Source organism: Lichenostomus cassidix, chromosome 1 (genome assembly GCF_008360975.1).
Source record: "Lichenostomus cassidix isolate B80296 chromosome 1, HeHo_3.0, whole genome shotgun sequence".
Lineage (NCBI taxonomy): Eukaryota > Metazoa > Chordata > Aves > Passeriformes > Meliphagidae > Lichenostomus > Lichenostomus cassidix.
In genome coordinates this window covers 5,486,333-5,509,251 of record NC_139479.1, presented here as the reverse complement: position 1 = coordinate 5,509,251, position 22,919 = coordinate 5,486,333, and the positions used below count along the sequence as shown (strand labels likewise).

Below are 22,919 nucleotides of genomic sequence, written 5' to 3'. Positions count from 1 at the left end.
TGCCCCACAGGGCTCTGGAGCAGGACAAGGCTCTGGTGTGGCACATGTGCCACAAGATGAGGAAGCAAGTAAAGTTTGGGAATACAGAGGACAGGAGAGGAATGGTGAGAAAACTTCCAGGGTGAGTGGGAAAGGAGGGGACAGCAGGGGGACATGGGTCTTACGTGAAGAAATGCAGTGAATGCCAGCAGTCATCACAGCTCTCAGCACCTGAAATCACTGAAATTGGCTTGCAGTGGGAGAAGGTGGGGCTGCACTGGGAGTTAAACCATCATTTCCAGCCTGTCTGGGGATGGAAGCAACCTTCCAGGCACTGGGTGAGCAGGAGAGCAGCCCAGGGAATTGTGCCCAGCTCTGCAGAGAGCCTGAAGCCAGGGCTCTCCGTGTGGCTGTAAGCTGATTCCATCCCTCTCAGTGGGGTGCTCAGGCTGAGGGCTAATGATGGTAATTGAAATGTCGACCTTAACAATTTAATTGCACAGCAAACAAATATCATTCATCTCTACAGCATTTTTACACTTACAAAAAGGAAGTGTTTTAGCTACTGTGGTAGATAGATGCAGTGTCAACCAGTTGCTACAACTGCTACAAATCTGCACCTAAAAACTGTGTCTGAATCAATGTATTGCTTAGATTGTATTAAAAAATCCTCAATTTTTCCTATAGATACCACTAATATAAACATTTCATAGCTGCTGAAATTGCTTGCTCTCCCCTCAGCCAGCTGCAGAATTATCTACATTTAATATGTTTTCAGCAATTGGTCATTATTTATTAAAATATTATATAAGAAATTTTAATAATTTATCCTATAATAATTTACTTTATAATAATTTCTACTATATATTGAAATTTTCCTCAGTACAAATAATGGTGTCAAAACAGAAACTGAAACACAGAGGGACTCTGAGGTAAGTTGCATTGAATCTAATAAAAGCTAATAACAATAATAAACAAACAGCACAGCTACTCTCTGAAGGCACTGGATTGCATAAAGAACAATGAAAAAAAAGCCATATATGAGTGCCTGTCTCATAATTTCTTGGATTCTCTTAATATCAGCCATGGCCAGTGTGTCGCCAGGTTTTTCAAACAATACTACTGTGCCTAATTAAAGCAAGTCCTGGCTGCTCCAAAATCACTTCTCAGATTATTTCTGAGAAAACTATTTCTGAGTTTATTTCTCAGGAGCCACAGGGCACCACAGCCACCCAATCTCTGCCCATGGCAGTGAGGCTGGAATTAGAGGATCTTTAATGTCCCTTCCAACCCACATCATTCTCTGATTTTTTTCCTGCTTTAGGAGAGCAAACCCTGTGCCAGAGGGGTGAAACAGTTCCAGGGTTAGTGGTGCACCACCAGCCAGGCCTCTGTGATGCTCCCAAGAGTCTCATGCTCAGCATCTCACCTGGGACTGTGACCCCAAATCCCCCTTACCCCAACAGCCATGGTGGGACTGATGGGCTGCAGGTGGGAATGGCTGCTCTCCTTTCCTCCTTGTAGCCCAGGAAGGGTATCACCAGCACATGAGTGTTCTCTGCAAACATTTGATTAATACAATTTAAAAACAACTACCACAGCCCACTCATCCCTCCCCCCTTCAGTAACACACCATCAGACACCTTTCACACACTCCCTCTCTTTTCATCCAGCCTAAGTTTTTCCAAAAGATCAAAAGCTGGTAACACTGCTGGCCAAGTCATATTTTCCTCTTGTCAGCTAGTACTATTTTCTTAGCAGACACACAGCATTATAGCTAGCTAGTCTCTTTTTTTTTTCCCCTTCCCGAATGAAACTTTGCTAAACACAGCCTGAAATTGCAAATAACTTGCTGGGAAGCTGCAGCAAGCAGTTCAAAAGAGCATAGTGGCAGTAAAATTATTTTTAGCCAATTACATTCTCTATCTCTGTCTCTCTTATCGTTGCCACTGCTCTTTAAGCAAGCTGCCTGTTAGCATTTGAGAAGTAGCTCCCAGAGGCCTTGATGTGGTTTGATGTGCCCCTTGCCTTCTAAGGACTCCCTGCAGGTTTGTTTGCAAACATCTCTCCTTAGGTTGGGCCATGCAACACCAGGGTGCTGCACAGCTCACCCAGTAGCCTAATACACGTTTGTATATAGTTTTGAATTATGTTTTTCAGCCTGTGTCCTGCAGCTGTCTGCCCACCTTTCTTCAATATTAATGGTCACCCAACATTAGGCAAGGGCTTTCTGAGGATGCCAATACAGCATGATTGAAATCTACCTTGACAGATTATCTTGAGCGGAGAGTTTGTCTTCCAGGATCCATTAAATGAAGGGAAAAGAATTATAATGTGCCCTTTCTAGGTATCCAATACTATCTTTGTTTATTTGTCCTCCAGAGCTGCTCCTCTGTACCACAGCTCTGCCTGAAACTTCCTCATGCTGTGCTGCACTTTGGCAAAATCCAGGTCTGATAGGAAAACTCAGCCCACAGAGGATGTGCATGGGGAGTCCACCTCCCTGCTGAAACTCAGTTCCATCCACCACCTCTTTTCCTATGTTCATATTTACACAAAGGCAGCCTTCATGCTCCTGACTCCATTTAATCTTCCACATTTCCCCTCCAAACAGCTCAGCTCCTTTTTATTCAAATCCTCCCCAGATTCACTTCCATTGTGCATTGTAGATGCAGTCCCTTGGCGTAATGAACTCTCTCACAGCTGTAGCAACTATTGTTGAATTGTCAGTTCTATTTAAAATGTCAGGATTAACTGTTACCCAGCTGGTCATCTGAGCAGGAAGAACATGGGCTCATTTGCTGTTGCCTGGTACAAGGGAGACGGGAGAGATTTCTGCAGGGCAGCACTTTGGCTTGGTTGGTTGAGAATGAAAAACTGTGGTCTCTTTCTTTCCTGATTAAAGGCCGCCTCTGCCCTACAAATATCTAGAAGGGAAAACAAAAAATTGAGTCTAATTACGATTTTCCGTTATTAAGCCAAGCCCATGTTTTGCGCAGAAAAAAAGTTAGTGCTTCAGTGCTAGAAATAATTTGCTAATTAAAAAAAAAAAGTCACTGAGGCTTTCAAGCCTCAGGATCTGAGCCTTTTCAAAACAAATATGGCAGTTTCACAATACTTGCAACACTGCCTGATCAATGCTAGCACGCAGCTCCACATATGGATCACTGGCGCTGGAACTGCTCTCCGTGGAATTTTTGATCCAGTTCTACTCAAAGTCCATGAAATGCATAGAGAATCAGGATTTTTAAACCAAACATTTCTGAAAAACAGATTTCTGGTTTGGATCTGTACTCAGTCTAGAAAGAACATACTGGCTTGAAAAGGATTGACTAATTTGACATTAAGATATTACAGACTCTGTATGAATAAGTTGTACAAATCCTATAGTTCCACTGTCAGTCTTACTTTAGCATTTCCTCTCCTAGACAAGAGATCATGGCTTTGAGACATTTGTCTCCATTAGTTTGCTTACCAGTTTAAACACTTGTCCCAATTTAAGATAATTACGTATCATGTAAAAACAAATTCACATTTAAAAGTCTCATTAGAATTGTTTGCAATCAATTTAAATAATCAGCCAAAGTTATTATAGCATGTTAGATGGATAGTATCTACAGATGAGATCAATTTATCATTTGTTGATCATGGCTCAAAACATAGGTAAAATCCCAGGAAATTGCAATCCAACATTGAGAGCATAAAATTGTATTTTTACAAATTGAACTGGAGGGGAGTGCTGGGATTTGACTGCCTGAATTTATTCCTGAGAAAAATATCAGCCGAAATCATAGCTGGGAACTCAGGTGCTGCTTGCTTTCACTTATTTTAAGTAAAACAAGAACATAGGACAGAGATTGGCCTGATATGAATGTGGGAGAATATTAAAGTCAAGATGCCTCCTGTACTTCCAGTGAAAACATTATTTGTGATCCTCTGGGAAGAGTTGCACTGGGTTACATTCAGCAAACTGTGCAGTGAAGAATGCTGGGCTCAAACACCTTTGTAAATTACTGGAGACAATTTTTGTGTTTTGTAGGGCCAGGACAGCTTTTGCTGTTATATTGTCTCTATGCAGGAATATAAATATTAGACTAAAAATAAAACCAAAGGCCAAAATGGAAGTACGTACAGTCCATTTTTATTAATTAAACGGAAATATAATTTCTTTATGCATCTCTAAACGAATTTCTGTTCTAATTGTCCTGAGAAGTGATGCAGAGTGGATTGCTAAAATATCTATTTTCACATATATATGTATTTTTTTGTTTATATATATATATATATATAAAATTCCTATATAATAGGAATTCCATTTAATCTTTCTCCATTTGTAAGACTTCACAGACTAGATAGAAATTGTAACTTTTGAGGAAGTGCTCCTTTTGGTCCTACCACTCTCATGGTCTGTGGCTGTGAAGCATCACCCTTCACGATGGTGTTGGAGTGCAGCAAATTCCATCATTTTTATGCATTGTTGGAAGAGCACGGAGTGTCCTGCATTTTAGGGTACCAAAGTGTCGTCTAAAAGATCTTTTCCAGATGTTTGTTTCTTTTATTTTATTTCTTTTTCACAAAATGTAGCTTTTCAAGTTTGTTCTTGGAGATCTTTTGTTTTGTTTTAAGGAGAGTAAAAGTTGCCAAATGGTAAATCTTGCCAGCAAGGTACATTCAAATTATAACTGATCCTAATTTCCTAGCTCTCTGGAACACCAGGAAAACAGTGAAATTGCCACTGATTTTTTTTCCCATTACTTCTCTTCCTTGTTCATCCTGTAACCTTCCAGACCAAGACCAGACACCCAAAAATACAAAATTCCCAGAGTTTTGTACATGGGTATTTATTCTGATTTCCAACTTCTCTTCTGGACAAAGAGGATTAAATTCTGTTTCCATTGCACCCAGTTGCACAACACCTGCCAAGGTCAACAGGGCCAGAATTTCACCCAGAAATTCCACTCGGCGCTGCCTGTGAGGTTTCTGGTGGTGATGGCAAATCCCCAGCTGGAGGAACCCAGTGGGATCACACCCAGGGGACGAAGGGCAGGACATGCCCTTAAGGGATTTTAGTTTTATTACCACTAAATGGTTATAAACTGGGGGGTTTCTACAGCAACACCTATTGCAGCTCCTCTCTTCTTCTCTTTCCTTTAATAAGGTAGACCTAAGAATGGCTTTTTATCTATTATTATTATTATTATTATTATTATTATTATTATTACTGTTGTTGTTGAAAATGTATGTTTTTAATACAGTTTTCCAAGTATAAAAATAAAGTACAAAAACTTGCATGCCTGCTACATGTTTACATATTTTCCTGCTCCTTAAGGAAAAAAAGGAGATAGACTTGTGTGATTTGGTTTTTTACTATAAGAAAGTGAAATTGAAATATAACTGTATTTAAGAGTTCAATACTGTAATACTGTTGTTTATATATTTATATGTATATTTCTATCTATGCATATACACATACACATATATATATTCATATACATATATACATATATGTGTGTGTATATATATATATATATATATATATAAAGGCATACATGTGATTTGTCTCACCAAACATTAAATTGAAGACTATCCCTCTTGAGATAAAGCTATTTTTTGGATCCTTTTTAGCTGAGGAGGATACAGCTTTCACATGGCTGTTGAACTGAGGAATGCAGCAGCAGCAGTGTCAAGTCTGTGTCATGACTCCATCATGGGACTCAGAGTGTCGTTCAGTCCACAAGAATAGCTCACTATATGCTCTACACACACACCAAAAAAAAAAAATCTAAATGTGACTGTATTGAATCAGTGGATTTAAAAATCTTTGTGTGTCAAAAATTAATTTCTTTTGATGTCAGTCCAGCCAAGTGTAGTCTCATGGTCATATGCCTCTCTCAGTCAACTTCCTCTTTGAGAGAGTCATGAAACCCTGCTGAAAGTGAGACATTCTGTGGTTGAAGAATGCCTTCAGAATTTTGGCTGGACATTGTCAGGGCCATGATTCCAATAAAGGATTTTTGAATTCTGAGAAAGCATCAGTTCCCATGCACCTCCATTCATACTTTGCCTGGGGACAGCAAAGTCCTTCTCAGGAGCATCCCTGCAGCCCAGAGAAAGCTGTGCACCTGCATGGGGCAGAACGTGGGTGTGGAGATGAACCTGTCATGCCCTGAACTGTGATCCTCTTTTAGCTCACCCTCTGTCAACCAAGACAAAGTGAAATGTATTTACAAATACCAGAATTAGCAGTGCCATGCGATTAGTTGAGCCCTTTTATAAAAACACGTGGGCTGGCCCCCTCTCCACCACAAGCCTTATAAATAACCTGCTTCCTGGCTGTTGTGTTGACAAACTGAGCTCCTTCCACCACCTCCTCCACCCCCACCTTCTCCCTTCACCAACACATGCTACTTCTCCCAGGACTTCAAAGTTTATTTATCAAGCATTTTTGGGGGGTGGGAGGTGAGCAGGAGGGAGGAAGGAGGAATCAGAATGTTCATGTAGATCAAAACCCTCAATTAAAACTCAATCCTTTCTTGTTGCATGTTGGGACACACAGGAACTGAGCCCCAACCTGTTTTGAGAGTAACACAAAATGTTAGCATGGAGTTGCTCTGGAAAGATTAGAAACCTTGAACTTCAGAAGTCCTGCAGGACTTTTTAGGTGACCCTGAAGTGGACTGAAATCCACCCAGGTGACAGAGCCAGATGCTTCCAGCCCATGTCCTGCTTAGGTGGCTCACTGACTCTCACTTGAACTCCATTTCCAGGCTTTATGCTCTTATTTAAAGTCCAGCTAATGACTGACTTTATGAAAACCCCTCCTCAGTGCCAGTGATTCGATCTGCAGGATATTCAAAGCTAAAATATCCCCCAATTTAAATGCAAAGGCCTTGCTTTATACTGCATGCACAAACATCAAATACCTTCCAGTAAGTGCTTCGAGTCCAGTGCCTTACACACAGGGCTGAAGGGCTTTCCTTCTGTCAGAGCTACTAAGATCCACGAATAAAGAGCAGAAAGTTTCAAGTGGCCCACCACATTTTGCTAAAAGCACAAACTCAGAGGTAAGGGGTTATCTCTGCCTCTCATTCGGGAGTCTCCCAAATGCTGACTTGTTTTTTACCTATACAAAGCATCTGATGTCACTGCTGCGTGTGGGTGGAAAATGCTGTACAAAGGTTAAACAAGTTCTTTCATCCTAGCTCATGAAAGTAGGCTCATATTGCATTTCCAGTAACTAAGTGCATTACTATAACAGGTTGGGGATTTACTTTCTGCGTGCGTCTGTACCTCTGGTGACTAACTGGCCATGTGCTCTCTCCATTTCTCATGAGGTTGCTTAAATTATTGCTTAATCTGAATGCTCTTTTGGCCTGAGTTTGGAAAGGTAGTGCAGCCAACATTTCCCGCTATCAGTGAGCAGCTTTTCTAGCCCAGAACCTGCTCTGCAGGCTGCAGAAGCGAACGTTTTAGAAATTAAAGTGTAAAGATTGCACCCCATGAAATAGCTTGTTTCTTCAGCCAAGTGCTCAAACAGAAAGATGTCACTGAGTTTAACACAGGAGCAAGCATTTGCAGGTGAACACAGGAAAAATCCCACTGGTGGTAGCTTAATACTAAGCAAAGGATTCTGAGTTTTGCTAGATGGAGGTCTAAAAGAAGTCTAGAATCAGTGGAGTTACTTCAGTGGATGTTATGCACTAGAACTATCCAAAAGCCTCTGATAAATCAGGTTTTTTTCCCCAGAAAGGCTGCTCAACACGTGGCAGCCCAGGATGCTGGAGCAACCCTCCTGATGGCTGAAACACAAAGGCCATGCAGGAGTGGCATTCAGAGCTGCAGCTGGAGGCTGAGGAGCTCCACCAGAGTCATCTTTTGCTGGTGTAGCTCCTGTGCTGCAGGAGGGTAGGTGTATCAGCACAGAGATCAGCATAGCCACCTCAAGGAGGGTTTTCAGCCTCCCACACTGCTGCCAGCTCCACCTGGGCCAGCTCAGATGTGTCTGCAGGAGCCCCAAAACCAGCACTGCACCAGCAGCTGGAGCACAGAGCAGAGGTGTGAGTGAAGAGCAAACAGCCCAGATGGCCCAGCAGGAACAGAGCTGGGGTGTCTCATGTCTTCCAGCAGGGATATTGATGGGAATGAGCCTGAGAAAGAGGTGTGTGCTGGTGTGGGAGCACCTGCAGAGCACTCACACACACAGAATCATGGAGTAATTTGAGTTGGAAAAGGCAGCAGGTGCAACTGTTAGCCCAGCACGGCCAGATCCACCACTAAACCATGTCCCTCAGTGCCACATTTACACTTTAATATATAAAGTATACACTTCTACTATATAGAAGACCAATTATTGGTCTTTTAAGTAGCTCCAGGGTTGATGACTCCACCACTTCTCCTTGCAGCCTCTTTCAGTGCTTGACAACATTTTCTGTGAAGATTTTTTCTAATATCCAATCTAAACCTCCCCTTGAGGGAGACCATTTTCTCTTGTCCTATCATTTTTTACCTGGGAGAAGAGACCAATCTCCACCTGGTCAAAACCTCCTGTAAGGGAGTTTTAGAGAGTGATAAGGTCCCCCCCAAGCCTTCTTTTCTCTAGGCTAAACACCCCCAGCTCCCTCAGCTGCTCCTCATGAGATTTGTGCTCCATCCCCTTCCCCAGCTCCATTGCCCTTCTCTGGACATGCTCCAGAACCTCAACATCTTTCTTCTTGTGAGGAGCCCAAAACTGAGCTCATTATTGGCTAAAATTGAGGAAAAACGTGGTGGTGACCCTAACAAGGCCAGGTGAATGGCAGCCCAGTACATGCTGACAAATGAGAAGCATTAACAATCAGTAGGAAGAATTTGGAAGGTCACAGGCACTTTATTGACCTATAAACTGCCACACTCTGGAAAAGGGTTGGTTCACTCCTGATGACAGCTCTGCAGGAAAGCTTCTGTGGAGTGTGGAATCTGTGGGAAAAAAGTGACAAATTGTGTATTATGAGGCGTAAGACGCAGGGTGGAAAACATTATAAACAGTATAATGTGATAGGTAAATGAATAATGCACTGCCAACAGGGACACTGTGTTCAGTTTTGGTCAGTGCTTTTAGAGGAGATAATACAGCTACAGAAAGGATTCAGATAAAAAATAATTAAAATAAGTAGAGGAATGAAGAATTTGCTATGTGAAAAGATAAAAAGGATTAGGTCCATTTAATTTAAAGACAAAATAAGAAGGAATATATTGGAGGTTTCAGTATGATGACTCTAATACAAATGAAATATCCTGTGCTCCTATTCAATGTTTCTCTCATTCAAAAAAGTGGAAATGCTGCATGATAAAAATCCATAAAAATTGATAAAAGACTGTATTTTTTCTCACGACACCAATACAAAATTATTCTCTGTAATTCTTTGTTCTACCAGATTTTAAATGGACTGAATGCATCTAAACAAAACTAGAATATGCAAATTCATAAAATTCAAGTAATATTTTTCAGGTTGTAAACACCATCTTTGGATTAAACAGATCCTGGTCTGATACCATATGCCAATTCCATCACACAAACAGGAGAGGGAAAGAAAGCATGGGAGGGAGGGTGACACGAAAATGGTTTTTCTATATATGATGGCATTGTGACTTTGGATATGTCACGCCCTGTTGGTACAAGGCCTGAGTTGTTCATGAAGGTAAGATTCATCCTTTTCCAGCAGCAAAGCCTCTGGCTCTACCCTTGCACTGCTGTAAGCCTATGAACATTAAATTCTGTGTGTTTGCCTGTGGAAAATCCACTGCCAGTGCAGACCCAAATCATGCTTGCCCTGTGCCTTAGGCTGGGATAACACAGAGGAGAAAACCCACTTCTGGTGAGAAAGGGGAAAAAATATTAACCTGATAAATTATTTAAAAGCAAATAATAATACTGAGAGCTCTTTGTAACTGTTTGGAAAAAAACGAACAAGTCCCAGCAGAGAGAGACTGGCAGGCAGAGAGTGGAGGAAACATTGCTGAGCTAATTAATTTATTACATAAATCCACAGCTTAACAAGTGATTAGCACTCAATATAAATGCCATGAGCAAAAAAAAAAAAGGAACATTAGAGCTTTCAGGAGCATCAACCAGCATCCTTTTGAGAGGGTAGGACCAGTGCAGTTTGGAACCTTCAGGAATGAGTGACTCATGACATGCTGCCTGTAGTGGCCAGATTTTTCCCAAACCAGAAACTCTTCCTTCCCCATACCTTAAAAAGCAAACAAAACAAACCAAACCCTCAAAATCTCCAAGCCCACATACAGCACAATGAGAGAGCGAGAGGAAAAAAAAAAAAAAATTTAAACCCCCTGGTCTTCGTAACCCAGTTCCTCCTACATGCATTTCCCACAAACTGTCAACATCCCACAGGAATCTACCCACGTTACACATCACAGCACAATGCTCCCGACAAAGGCATCTCAACCCATGATGTTTCAGGCAGCCTTTCAAACCGCCTTCAGTGTAAGTAGGTTCACCAGCTCTGTAATTAGGTGTTAAGTTTGATCAATCCGGGAATTTTTGCAGGGAGAGGTTTCTCTGGCTGTTTACAGTGATTTATGCCTGCATGGTCTGGCTGGAAGGAAGGAAGAAAATGAGAATTTCTATACTTCAATTAAACATATGTTCAGGTTCATCCCTGTTTAGAACAGCCTTTAAACCAGCGTGGGGACCTCAGTGGTCCTTTCAGTTCCACGGAACTAAAACAGGCAGGTGACTGCTCCCCTAAACAGGCTTTAATTTATAAATATCAATAATAATGTTAATAACCATCGTCATAACAACATCTGCTCTGTTTGGCTTCACATGACAACAGCGGCCATCAGGAGGGAACTGTGATAAATTAAAAGCACAGGTTCTTGCCATAAACAAAGCTGGGGAGAGAACATTGTGGGTAACACTGATCCTTGCCAGTACAGTTCTCTTTGGTACATGCCAGAGTGTTGCAGGGTTAAAAGGGCCATTCAAAATGCCTCTTTGATGTGTGATTAACTCTCAGCAAGTGAATATTCCTACTGACCCTGAGAACTGAAGGCTGCGTCATATGTTTCATTTCAGGCTCCAAAATCAGGGGTTAGGACAAAAGAAGGTGGAAAAATATCATTTTAAGAGACCAGGAGGTAAAAGTCAAAATGTAAGAGAAAATTATAGGGCCATGTCAGGAGCCAGTTCTGCAGAGGGCTGCACAGCATGTTTCCAGGTGTTTTACTAATCATTACATTGGTACCTGTTGAGAGAGGTGCTGCTAATGACTCTTCTCCTACTCCAGATTCCCTGCCCAGAATGGGAATAACAAAAAATTTGGCAATCAATTCTTGAAGTTTCAGCACCTATCATGTCTAGCACAACTCGCTAATCTAAACATGCATCTGCCTCTGTTTTCACCACACATACCTTAATTACCACAAAACCTGATTTACATTGTTATCTCCCAGGTGTATTTGATGTCTTCCTGCGGCCTCTTTCAACTTCCAGATGAACTTTGGATCACCATCAGCCAGACAACATTTTGTGGCTCTATGGTTTCCAGTGCTCTGATACAACTGATACTCTGATATTCCCTTTATTATCTATAATTTACCTTCCTATAAATTGCAGTTAGCAATTATGAGAAGAGTATAGAGCTCTTGGCATGCAGAGCTCAGTGGCATTCAGGGACACTGTCCAACCACACTGTGATAAAGAACAACAGTTCTCCTTGCTGTTGAAGAGTTTTCCATGTGATTTTTTGGTTTTATAAATCTAATAGTTACTTGCATTTTCTTATCTTTCTGAGAAAAATTGCAGCATTTTATTACTGGTTAATTTTTTGTAGTAATTTTGCTTTTGCAGTTGCACGTGGTGCAACCAAAATCTTTGCATTTGCTATATATATATATGGGTATGTATAAAAATACAGATATATGCCCAATAAAATATGTAGAGGTATCTTGATTACGCTCATTTGGGGGAAATATTCAAAATTACAAAAGAGCAAATTCAGTGGTTAAAAGACGTATTTTAACTGGGACATGGTGCAATTCTTCCCTCTGATCTCTGCTGTGACCTTATGCAAACCACATTATTTCAGGAAATGTTCTGATCTTTCTGGTCAGTGATTGTGAAGCTACATTTTAAAGGAGGGTTTTCAGACATTACAATTTCTTATTCCATAGAAATGCAAGGGAGGAGAAAAAGCACCTTTATCTTACCTACTCATTCAACACTTGTATTAATGATATGTTCATGCACCTAATAACTTTCTGGGGTTTATTTGTATGTTAATATTAATGTAAAACACATTGAAAGACAAGTCATAAAAGTGAGAATTGTAATGTCTGAATCATCACTGAAAGGAGAGAGTGACAACATCTGGATGGTCTATTAGATGTTCCCAAGCCCCTAAACATTGAGACCTGTCTGAATGCAGCATCAGACCTCTGAGTTCATGGTAAGTGATTTAAATGTGAAACATCTGGGGTTTTAGACAATTATGTCTAAAAAGTAAAGCTTGAAACTCCCCCAAATATACTTATTTTAAAAGAAAAAATTAATTCTTAAAGTATTTCTGCAGTATCTTGAAATGACAGAGATTGCAATGGACCTTTGCCCAGCAGACACACTTGGGAGGAGGATTTGGGGCCAAACTTTTCTCTGTTGGCTCCTTGTGTCTTCACAACACACTCAGTGATGTGGATTCCCATCCACTGGGTCCTCTGATTTTGTCAGCTCAGTTTCCACACCCTGGTGAGCTGCTGTCAGGACAGTGCTTGGGGATGTGGCACAGGGGAGGAGGGGACAAGGTGGATGAAAATCCAGTGTCCTTCATCCCCATGTTACACTCTGGACAAATTCACCAACACCTGGTGGACAGACCTGCTCAGCCCACACCTTCACCATTGTGTGGCCACAGAAACCAGGAGGGGAGGGGACAGGTTTGGCAAAAAGGAAGTGTGAGGATGCCAACCTGGTTTTGTTTGTTTGCTTTTTGTAAAACTCGTGGTGATAAAAAGCCAGCATGAATTACTGTTACTCATCATATCTGCAATTATTAGGGAGAGCTGTTCCTAGTTTCAGTCCTAATTATGATGCTCGTAATTTCAGATGGTTTTTTTAAATCAGTGTGAGGGACTGCAAAAAAATCTCCCCATGAAAACAGGCAGTGACCATGAAGGTGTAAAATGAGATAATTACAGCCTGAAACAAAAGAAAAAATGTTTAGTACTCAATTACCTCAATGATAATTAAAACTTGCATCTGATGGCCATAACTTAAGCATCTACTTAGGAACAGAAACCATTTTGTTCCTTGTTGGTCCTAATTTACATTCCTACAAGGGTGCTGGAAGAGAAAGACAGATCAGTGACGAAATGGAGGTGTCTGTAAGGCCTTGAAGCAAAACACACTTTGGATTTAAATTCTCTTTACTGCAACATGACCTTGGTTAGGGCTGGTTGGCTCTTTGCTTTCATTCACAACAGGCACAGAAGCAGCCAAGTTCAGGTTCAAGAGTCTCTCAAAAGGCTCTTCAAGCCACGTGCTTTCCCAGACTGTGGTGTGAGAGCAGTGGGCTCTGTGGGCTCCTCAAGCTCTCCAGAGCTGCAGCAGCACAGCAGCCACTGAAAAACTCCAGCAGAGGAGATGAGCAGCAAAACTGCTTCCATTTTTCAGGAGGAGAAAAGTCCATTGTCAACAAACTCCTCCCAGAAAGCAAAGGAAAGAAGATCAAACCCAGAGTGCTGCAGGGTGGTGAAGCCCAACCCACAGCAGGTGCAGCATCTCTCTGAACACAGCAGCAAAACCTGAGCCTTCCTTTGTTTGCTGGCTCCTGAAAAGGTGTGTTTGAGCCCATCGAGGTGGGACCAGCCCATCCCAACCATGGGGACTCAGCCAGACCCCAGGTCTCTGCAGCAGCTCCCAAAAACAGTCAGGGCTGCACAACAGAGAAGAATAAACAACACAAAATGAGGAGAAAGAGCAGTCAGGAGAAACAACCTCCAAATGATCACATCTTGATGTATTTATTTACACTATTTTTCATAAATTCCACCAGCCACCTCCTTAATCCCAAAGATTCTGAACTATGCAGCAGAACCATTATTTTCCCTGGACAGGGATACATTCACTTTCTACAAGTTGTTCCTTGGAAACCCTTTTACAATTAAGTCTTTATTAAAACCTTTCAGAATAAATAGCAGGTAAACTTAGAACAGGTTCCCTCCAGGTTTTGCCATTAGAAATGCAAGTTCTGCATGGCCTGAGGGATAAGTGATTTGTTGGCAATAACTTAACAGAGTGCTGCTCACAAAAACATTTTCCCTTAGTCCTTAATAAAGTCCATGTCCCAAGTGTCTGATCATGCACACTTCTAAAGTGGACAGGTGAGAGACTGAGCAAGCTGTTTCTTCAGGACAATTTTTTTTAATCCCCTTTTAAACAAAATTTCTTTTAAAATAATTAATCCTAAAAATAAGGCAATAGCTCCTCCTTTAATGCCCTTAACTCTGCAGGATAACAAATGTTTCCACAGAACATTAGCAGCAATCAAAGGGCAAACCATCTATAGTTAATCAAAGTAAACATTGCAGAGGACACAAGTTTGCTTTCTCTTACAGTAAATGAGTGCATATAGATATCTACTTGGGTAAATAGGCTTCTCAGAAGGTTTTTTTTTCTTGACAAAACCCATAAAACTTGGAAATTCCAAATTGATATTTTTATGTCTTACTATGTAGTCACTCATAAACTTCATGTACATTTACTGTAAAGGTAACGTTGCCACTGATTCCTACTGACTTATGGCAAACCAAATATTTATTTGAAACAATCTTGTAAGGAATACATTTGCAATTTTTTAAACAGCTAAAGTTAACTGATCATAGATGGAATTAAATGGAGACATTATCAGAAAGTCCTGCTACCATGCCAGGTGTACTTTTCTCTCCCAATATGCTCATCCCAGCCATGCTGGCCCCCTTTCTGCAAATTCTTTTCCTGCATTGTCCTAGCCCAGCAGTCATTCTGCATATTGACATTCCTGTGCAAATAAACATGCTCAGAAATGAGGTTCCTTGGCATTTCCTGAACTTCAGAGTGTTTCCAAGTGCACTTCCTAATTCCTTTTACACTTGAGAAGGACTCATGTAGTTTTAAAGAAGAAATAATGAATTCTCATGGCAGGAGCACATGCTCTGTGAAGAATACAGATTTTGCAATGTGTGCCATACTATCCACCCGGAATGTGCTGCTGTTGTACAGAGAGTCACATGCTTGTTTCTCTTGAATAGTATTATGCTGTGAATAAGTCACTGTGGATCAAAGTGTCTCCTAAACCAATAAAGTACTGTACAACAAGCTCAGTAATAACAGAACAGGGTTCCAAGAGCTGCAAGCATTAAATTACAAGGTAAGATGGAGATGGCCAAACTTATAAGATGCATGTTTAACTCTGGTGTCTTTAAGAAACTTTCAGCCTGGTTTAATTGCTCGCCAAAGATATTTTCATGCTGCTTTGCAAGAGGTCTTTATCTTGCTGAAAGTTATCTTTCCAATAAATTTCTGTTGCCCCTCAGGCCGAATCATTTCAGCAGAAGTGCATTGATCAAGGAGTGTAATGATTCTCCTCCCCCGCACCTGACATTTCTACCATTTCATTTTTAGTAGGTTTTTCTTTGATTTTCTCAATCATTAGCTGGTTTTATGTCTGGGAGAGTGTATGTCAGAGCAGAGGGGATGCATACTTAAGGCTACTCAGCACATCTCTATCATCCTGGTTTTACACCAACATAAAATTGGTTTAACACAGTGATAAACCAGGCCTGTAACAGCCAGTCCTTCAAATCTCAAGACAGAGTTAATCTCTGATTTTTGGGTACCCTTAGTTACTGCATAGCTGCTCTCATAGTTGCTTTTTGTTTCATAATTAAGATCAGAGCTCTGTTCTGCCAGCCCCTCACATCTTGTGAAACCCTGTGTGATATCCAGAGCACAGAAGCCTGACTGTGCTTAGTTTTGAGAATATTCATCAGACTGGGGGATTTGGGTTTGCAGATTCCCTGTCAAAGGTATCTCACAGCTGTGGCTTGACAAAACTCAAATGCTCCCATTTGCTCGTCACACAGAAGGAAACAAAACTGAATTGATACGTGCAGCTCAAGAAGCAAGTTTTTATAAGGCAGATGCAGAAAGACAGTTCTGGCTTCTGGGATGGCTGTGTGAACAGGAAGGACACCTCCCATCATGTCAGGGTTTGACGACTGCCACTGCAGTGAGCCGAACTCTCTTTCAGCACTGTTTCGACATCCAGGCAGCCATCACTGTTGGAGCTGCAGTTTGCTGATAGCTGTCACATACATTTTGTTTTCAGCTGGCTTTGTGTGTTTTAAAATCAATCCACGGCTCTTGCCATAAGGAGACATTTGTTTCTTAAGAGGAGAAAGACGTGCTGAGTGATGTGGGAAGAGGGACACCATGAACACATTCAGAGGGGCTCTCAGGGATGCCAACCTCACAGCTAGAGCTCATGATTTCTTCTGGATATCTCAGAGGCCCTTCCAAAGTATCTCAGGCCATCTGTGTCCTATCTATCTGCTGTGGTCCCATGTTCCTGCCCTGCCTGCTCCCTCCCACCAGGGTGGGTGGGCTCTTGCCTGCCTGCACAGCAGTGAAATGCATTTCTGCCAGTGCAGCTGGAAACAAGGACTGCAAAGAAGCATCAGGCTTCCTGCAAAATCAGCTCCTGCAGCTCCTGGGGTGGTGCAAGGGCAGGACAGAGGGTGTGACAGGAGCAGGCAGGACATCAAGCTGCCAGTGAGTTTCATCTTCTGCTTATGGTTTCACATCTCACTGAGTCCTGCCCAGGAAGAGAGAGGAGATCCTGCTCCTCACCCTCTCTCCTCCCCCAGCCACACACTGCTGCCCCATTCCCCTTGGGATGGTTCTAGTGATCAGCTAGCCCAGGGGCAAATCAATTCAGAGAATTGACCCGCTGGAAATCCAACACTGCACATAAACAAATATGCCAGTAAAAGAACAATTTACTGCCAGATATGTCAACCTGTCAAGTGAGCAGGTTTGCCCTAGGGCCACACAATTCCCAAAGCCAATATGAGGAGGGAGAAGGGTGCCTGCAGCTGGGGAAAAGGGACAGGGGAGATAGAGAAGGACCTTTCTTTCCAGTGGAAGGTGGGCACTGACTTGGCAGAGCTGCTGTTGGTACAAATCCACCCCCTCTGGTTCTGTGCCACCTTTGCTTTGGATGGAAGGAGCCTTAACAGGGGACAAAATGCATACAGGAAAATTTTAGTTCCTGGAGATTCATTCATCAGGGTTGATTAATTAATTAGTGGAGAGAAATAGACTTCTCTGGGCAAGTGGTTATGTTACCTCAGTTGTGAGATTACCTTATCTCAGCTCTATCAGATTACTTTATCTCAGTTGTGATCATGGAAGGAAACCAGAGATATCTACAACTACCTGAGAGGAGGTTGTAGTGAGCTGGATTCTGTCTCCTGTGCCATGTCTCAAGTGAAAAGACAAGAGGTGATGGCCTGAAATTGCACCAAGGGAGGCTCAGATTAGATACCAGAAAAGAAACTCACTGACACAGTGGTCAGGGATTGGAATAAGTTGCCCTGAGAGGTGGTGGAGTAGCTGTCTCTGGAAGTGTTCAAAAACCCCCAGATGTGGCACCTGGGGACATGGTTCAGGGTGGTTATGGTGCTGCTGGATGATCTTGCAGGTCTCTTCCAGCCTGGATGATTCTGTGATGACACCCTTGAGGGACAAGGCTGCTTTGTGAAAATCTGTAACAACAATGATTTTCAGCTTGTCCAGCACAGATCCCTGGAGCTTTCTGTTAGAGAGCTGCAGGCTGGTAGGGTGACCACTGCCCAGGATCTGGGCTGGCTGCCTCACCCCCTGGCAGCCTCCAGAGAAGTCAGCTGGGAGCTCAGGATGCTGTGGATCACAGGCAGAAGCTTCTGACCCCACAGAACTACAAACTCAATTCCCTCTGCACAGCCAAAGCAGCAGAAATGAAGAGGGGACAATAACACCACTGTGCTATTGCTACCACTGAAGTAAAGATAAACCATTATTATACAACAAAATTACTGGGGATTTTTTATTTTTCAAGATATATATTTCAAAAGAAAGAATATCTGCATTTAAATAAAATTATCTATCTTTTATACTACATGCTTATGATGCTCACCTTGCATATTGCCCATGAAAGCATGTATGGTTTATCCTGACAAACCACTAGCCCTAGGAAGAGCAGATCCAAATCTTTGGCAGGAAATTAGGCTACAGATTTAAAACTATTTTATACTAAGCGTGTATATTTTCAGTCTAATGCAAGGTAGAGGAAAAGCCCCCACTGGTTTTCCTAAATGGATAGGATCTTGTTAATTTAAGAAAACCAAAAATAAAATTTCTGAACATCTCATCCCAAAATTAAAATTCAAATAAAGCTAAAGAAACAAACCTTCTCAAACATTCTCCACAGAAGTTGTTATATTTTGCTATCGTGGAATTTCACCAAGACTCACTGAGTTCTTTTCAAGTCTCATTTTTTGCATAACCAGACCTTTGGCCCCTAGTTTGCACTGATCTGAATTTACAGGGATCAGTGTGTTACCACCTTCTTCAGTTACTGAATTCAGAAAGATTCCTCTTTAACCAATCTTGCCTATTATATTTTGCAATAATTTAAGTGCCTATTAGTTAAACTAATAATTTCAGGATGGCTTTGCATGTGCAGGATGTCAACAGGTGCAGTTCTCTATACTTGATAAATATGCCTAATAAAGATGCTGAAAATTTTGTGTCTCTGAGTGCATAGAAGGAAATGAGCTCCAAAACTGGTAACATTTGGAGAGCAAAAAAATGTGGCATCTTTGTTTCTGCTTTATGGAATTCCTAGGTTTCAGCAGTCATGCACATGGTGCATATGGTCTGTCAGTATAATTTACCTGAGTTCATTCACCATTTTAGTCAGTGAAAAGCTCACCACCTGTGCTGCATCCTAAAATATTATTAAATAATATATGTGGGAATTAGTAACTGTTAGTGTAGAAGATGTTGCTCTATTAATAAGTTCCCACTAGGCAGAAGGAATTTGTATAATTAAGATCATTTATCTGTAAAAAAGTGAGTGTTTGAAGTTGCCAATGATATGTATCACAACATTATCAGAAATTATTTAAAAATCCACACTGAAAAAAAAAGAGAAAGGATACATTTCCCTACAAAGTCAGGATAATGGAACTTTGGAGATTTTGAAAATTCTTAAATGCTAGACACTCACACAAAGTGTTTTGTTTATTCAATATTTGTTATTCAACTCAAAATGCTTTGTTTATTTAGGATCTGTTATTCAACGTAAGAATGAAAACTGACAAGAATGTTATATAAGTAACTCTGTGGAACCTGCAGGACACAGCATCATCTTATTTACTTGGTTTTAAATGCCTGCTCAATGCCATGAGCACACAAGACATATGCTTTATTTAAAGTTCTGATGGATAATTCAGGGCAAGTAATTTCATCTCCCTGTGTCTTCATTTTCTCACACTCATCTCTGTGCTGGAGGATACTGGGATGTATATTGGAAATATTGAGGGTTTGATTATCTCTTTCTGAGCATTACTGCTCTTGCCTCAGGACAGCTCAGAAGAGAAATGACAAAACCACACCATTTTTCAGATTATTTTGACCCTGGTTAGAAAAAAAGTTTTGTTAGTTATGAGTTGTTTCTCACTGACACACTAAAAACTAGGGGTGAAATTCTAGTTCCATTAAAGACAATGTGGGTTTGCCATCATCCTCAATAGGGTTGGATTTCATTTGTTGGGTTTCATTTGTCTTTGATGGGATTTTGCACATTTCAAACTACACTTATTATATGTTTCACTAAAACTTCAATTTTTAAGGGAAATTATCTCATTTTTTTAAGGAAAATCATCTCCTCTGGATGAATGTTTTGCATGAAGAAGGTGACGAGGAGCAGCCATTTTATCCAAAAAACACCAAGTATAACAGTCTGGCTTCAAATTTATCACAGAAGAAGTGAAAAAGCCACCTAAACTCTGGGCATTGTTTAGACTCTAAAATATGCATTTTTGTTCCATGCCTTGGCTGCCACCGAGGTATCAGATGTGGAAGGTGTTGCCCAAGAAGAACAGGCAGTTCATTGCTGCTCCTGCCTCTGTTTTTCCCGAGCTGCAGCAATCAAAGGAACAAGGAAAGTCGTTTCTACAAGGTGGAGCAGATATCTGTTAACATGCCTGCTGATTTTATGGTGGAGTAGAAGGAACACAGCTCTAACTGCTCGCTGTAGAACACTCTTAAACTTGCATTTATTTACATAGCATCTATGGCATTTAGCCGACTGAAGAGAATTGATTAGCAAGGAGGCTGTTAAACAGCAGTCCTATAGCAGGCACTGCACTGAGGATTAGAGGTTTATTTCACTAATTGGTGCCCTCCTGTAGTCTTTATGAGTCAATTCGGAAAAAAAAAAAAAAAAAAGGAGCGCTCCAAACTGTGTTTGGAATAAAAGCAGACTGATGCTTTTCACTGCACAGAAATCCCATAGATGAGCTCTTTCAGAAATGGGTTTAGGATTTTCCAGCCAAATTTTTCCTCCCTGGTGAACTCTTGCTGTATCCATACTATGCTGTTTAACCCTAGAGAGCACAGCGTGCAGAAAACCAGTACACACATTAGGATGATATTGTCTTAGCTGTCCACCACAGCTGCCTGGAATGCAGGAGCCACACACCTTTGTTTTGAATAATTTTTTATCAGGGGAAGCAGAAATAAAGCCCTCACCTCCGTGGTTTTAGAAGGCAATCAGAAAAAAGGAGATGTGCAAGCTGCACCCTTAAAGCAGTGTTGGTGCTCAGACGAAGCTCCTGGCTCCAGCTGGCTCCCGGAGGTTTCCAGGGCATGGACAGCACCACTAGAGGGCTCACAAAGTATTTAAAGGGTTATTATACATGTGGTACATGAAAAATAATCTCATTTTACTTTCTGTCCCTCCATTTGTACAAGCAACGAATTTCAGACCTGAAGCTGCTAAAGAGTGCCTTTATTTTAAAGCAAACTCATGCACTGTCACAGGTTCACCTCCATATGGGGACACTTCCACCTCCTGACCCCTCCTGGGTAAACAAGACTTCCACAGAAAGCAATTTTGGCCTGGCAATGCTGCAGGCATCAGCCAGAGGCAGCTGTTCTGCAAAGCAACACCTGCCAGTGCCAGAGCTTCCAGAGGAATGGAGGAGCTCAGGGCATCAGGTAGAGCAATATTGGTGTTTTTTATGTTGCAGTGCTTCAGAAAAAAATCCCCAACCTATAACCTTCTTTCTCTTCTTCTTTTTATAAATTCTGAGTTAACAGGCTGTCAGGCATATGAAGATTTTGTTACATTGTTCATGGGGTCAGGGAGGTTGGCCATCCCTACAATTAGATATGAAAGCTATTTGTGGCAACTAATAAATAATGTTAACTACCCGTAAAACACATTTCCTCTTAAGGATCAAGATCTGTCTTTGTTGATGGGGGAGAATATCAAACTAGTATAACAAGTTTTCTGTTTTGTCCTAGCCCTGAAGACCTTGTTACAACACTTGGTGTTGAGAGTAGAAATGTTCTAATATATAGCCCCAAACTAAAAAATGTGAAGGCAATAATCACAGGAGTATTTCAACACTAACAGAAATTAATTTCCTTTTTTTTTTCACGCTTTCTTTTCCCTTTCCTCTCTGAAATACACTGCCAAGGGAATTATTATGATTACTCTGCATGTTTTGCAGATGGTTGGCTGCTGCACAGGGTTCTCCAGAGAGGTCAACATCCTATAGCATCCAGCTTGGATGTTGCCCTGCAGACCAGCTGAGCTGTGGAAGTCCTGAGTCAGCAAAGCTTTTGCTGACATGACTAATTAAAGTCTCTGGGACTTGTCACCTCCTCAAAGCTCAGACTGAAGCTCTTTCATGAACTGGGACCTGATTTTACTCACCTATTAAACCCAGTGGATGTACTCCATTTGTCAGGAATGGAAGTTGAATTGGATTTTTAAATATTTTTTAATATTTTTATATACATACATATGTGCACAGATGAACACATAAAAGCTGCAACTCTAATGTGTTCAGAAGCTGTGATCCAGGATGTTTTCAGGAGCTTCAGACAAACCTCAAAATGTTTTCTATTAGGAACACTAGGGACAAGAACATTGGATATATCATGCCACCACTGTGAGGACAGGAAATTTTCCAGATTTTTGGCTTTTCTCTGTGGCCTTCAGTCCAGAAGTTTGGAGAAACCATGGTGAAGGGATTCACCAGGCTGTATGTTTATTATATCTGTAGCTTTTTGGTACATAATTGATAGATTGACCTTTCTGGTATCACTCCACAGTGAAGTGGATATGAAAAAGGAACAATACTGACACAATGCTGCAACACCCAGCTGTAGGATCCCCACTTTCTGTGTAAATGCCAGTAATGCAGACACTCTGTATTTAGCCCCTTTCCATGATTACACTGATTAAAGATCAAATCAGGAGCAGCAACTTCTCCAAAGCCTCTGTTTGGTTAGGATACTCACATCTGCTTCTCCTTTTAAAGAATGAGAGCGATACAACAAACCCAGACTTTCAGACCCAAGGAAGGACAAGGGATCAGTTGCCACAGGTTGGTTTGGTGTCACCCAGCCCCTGTGGCTGCCAGGAAGGTGTACCTGGGTCAGGAGCCAGCACTGCTGCTTGTACTGAGAGTTTGCTCCTGCACATGGCATCAGCTCCACCTGCCCAGACCTTGAGGAAGGTCTCCAGGGCTTTAGCTTTAGAGGGAGACCAAGAATTCTCTGCCACTTGAGGTCTACAGAAGACCAGAGAGTTACTCCATTCTTATCCACATCCATCCTGCAAGAA

The 22,919-nt window shown here is 41.4% G+C and overlaps 1 long non-coding RNA gene across 1 annotated transcript in view; it reads right to left on the bottom strand.

The window, feature by feature from the left end:
* Positions 1-8,825: 8,825 nt before the first annotated feature.
* Positions 8,826-22,919, bottom strand: part of LOC146444125 (uncharacterized) — a 90,132-nt gene continuing 76,038 nt past the window's right edge. The window contains exon 3 of the long non-coding RNA XR_014848704.1: positions 8,826-8,934. This is a non-coding gene — a long non-coding RNA (uncharacterized LOC146444125). The remainder of the gene's footprint in view (positions 8,935-22,919) is intronic.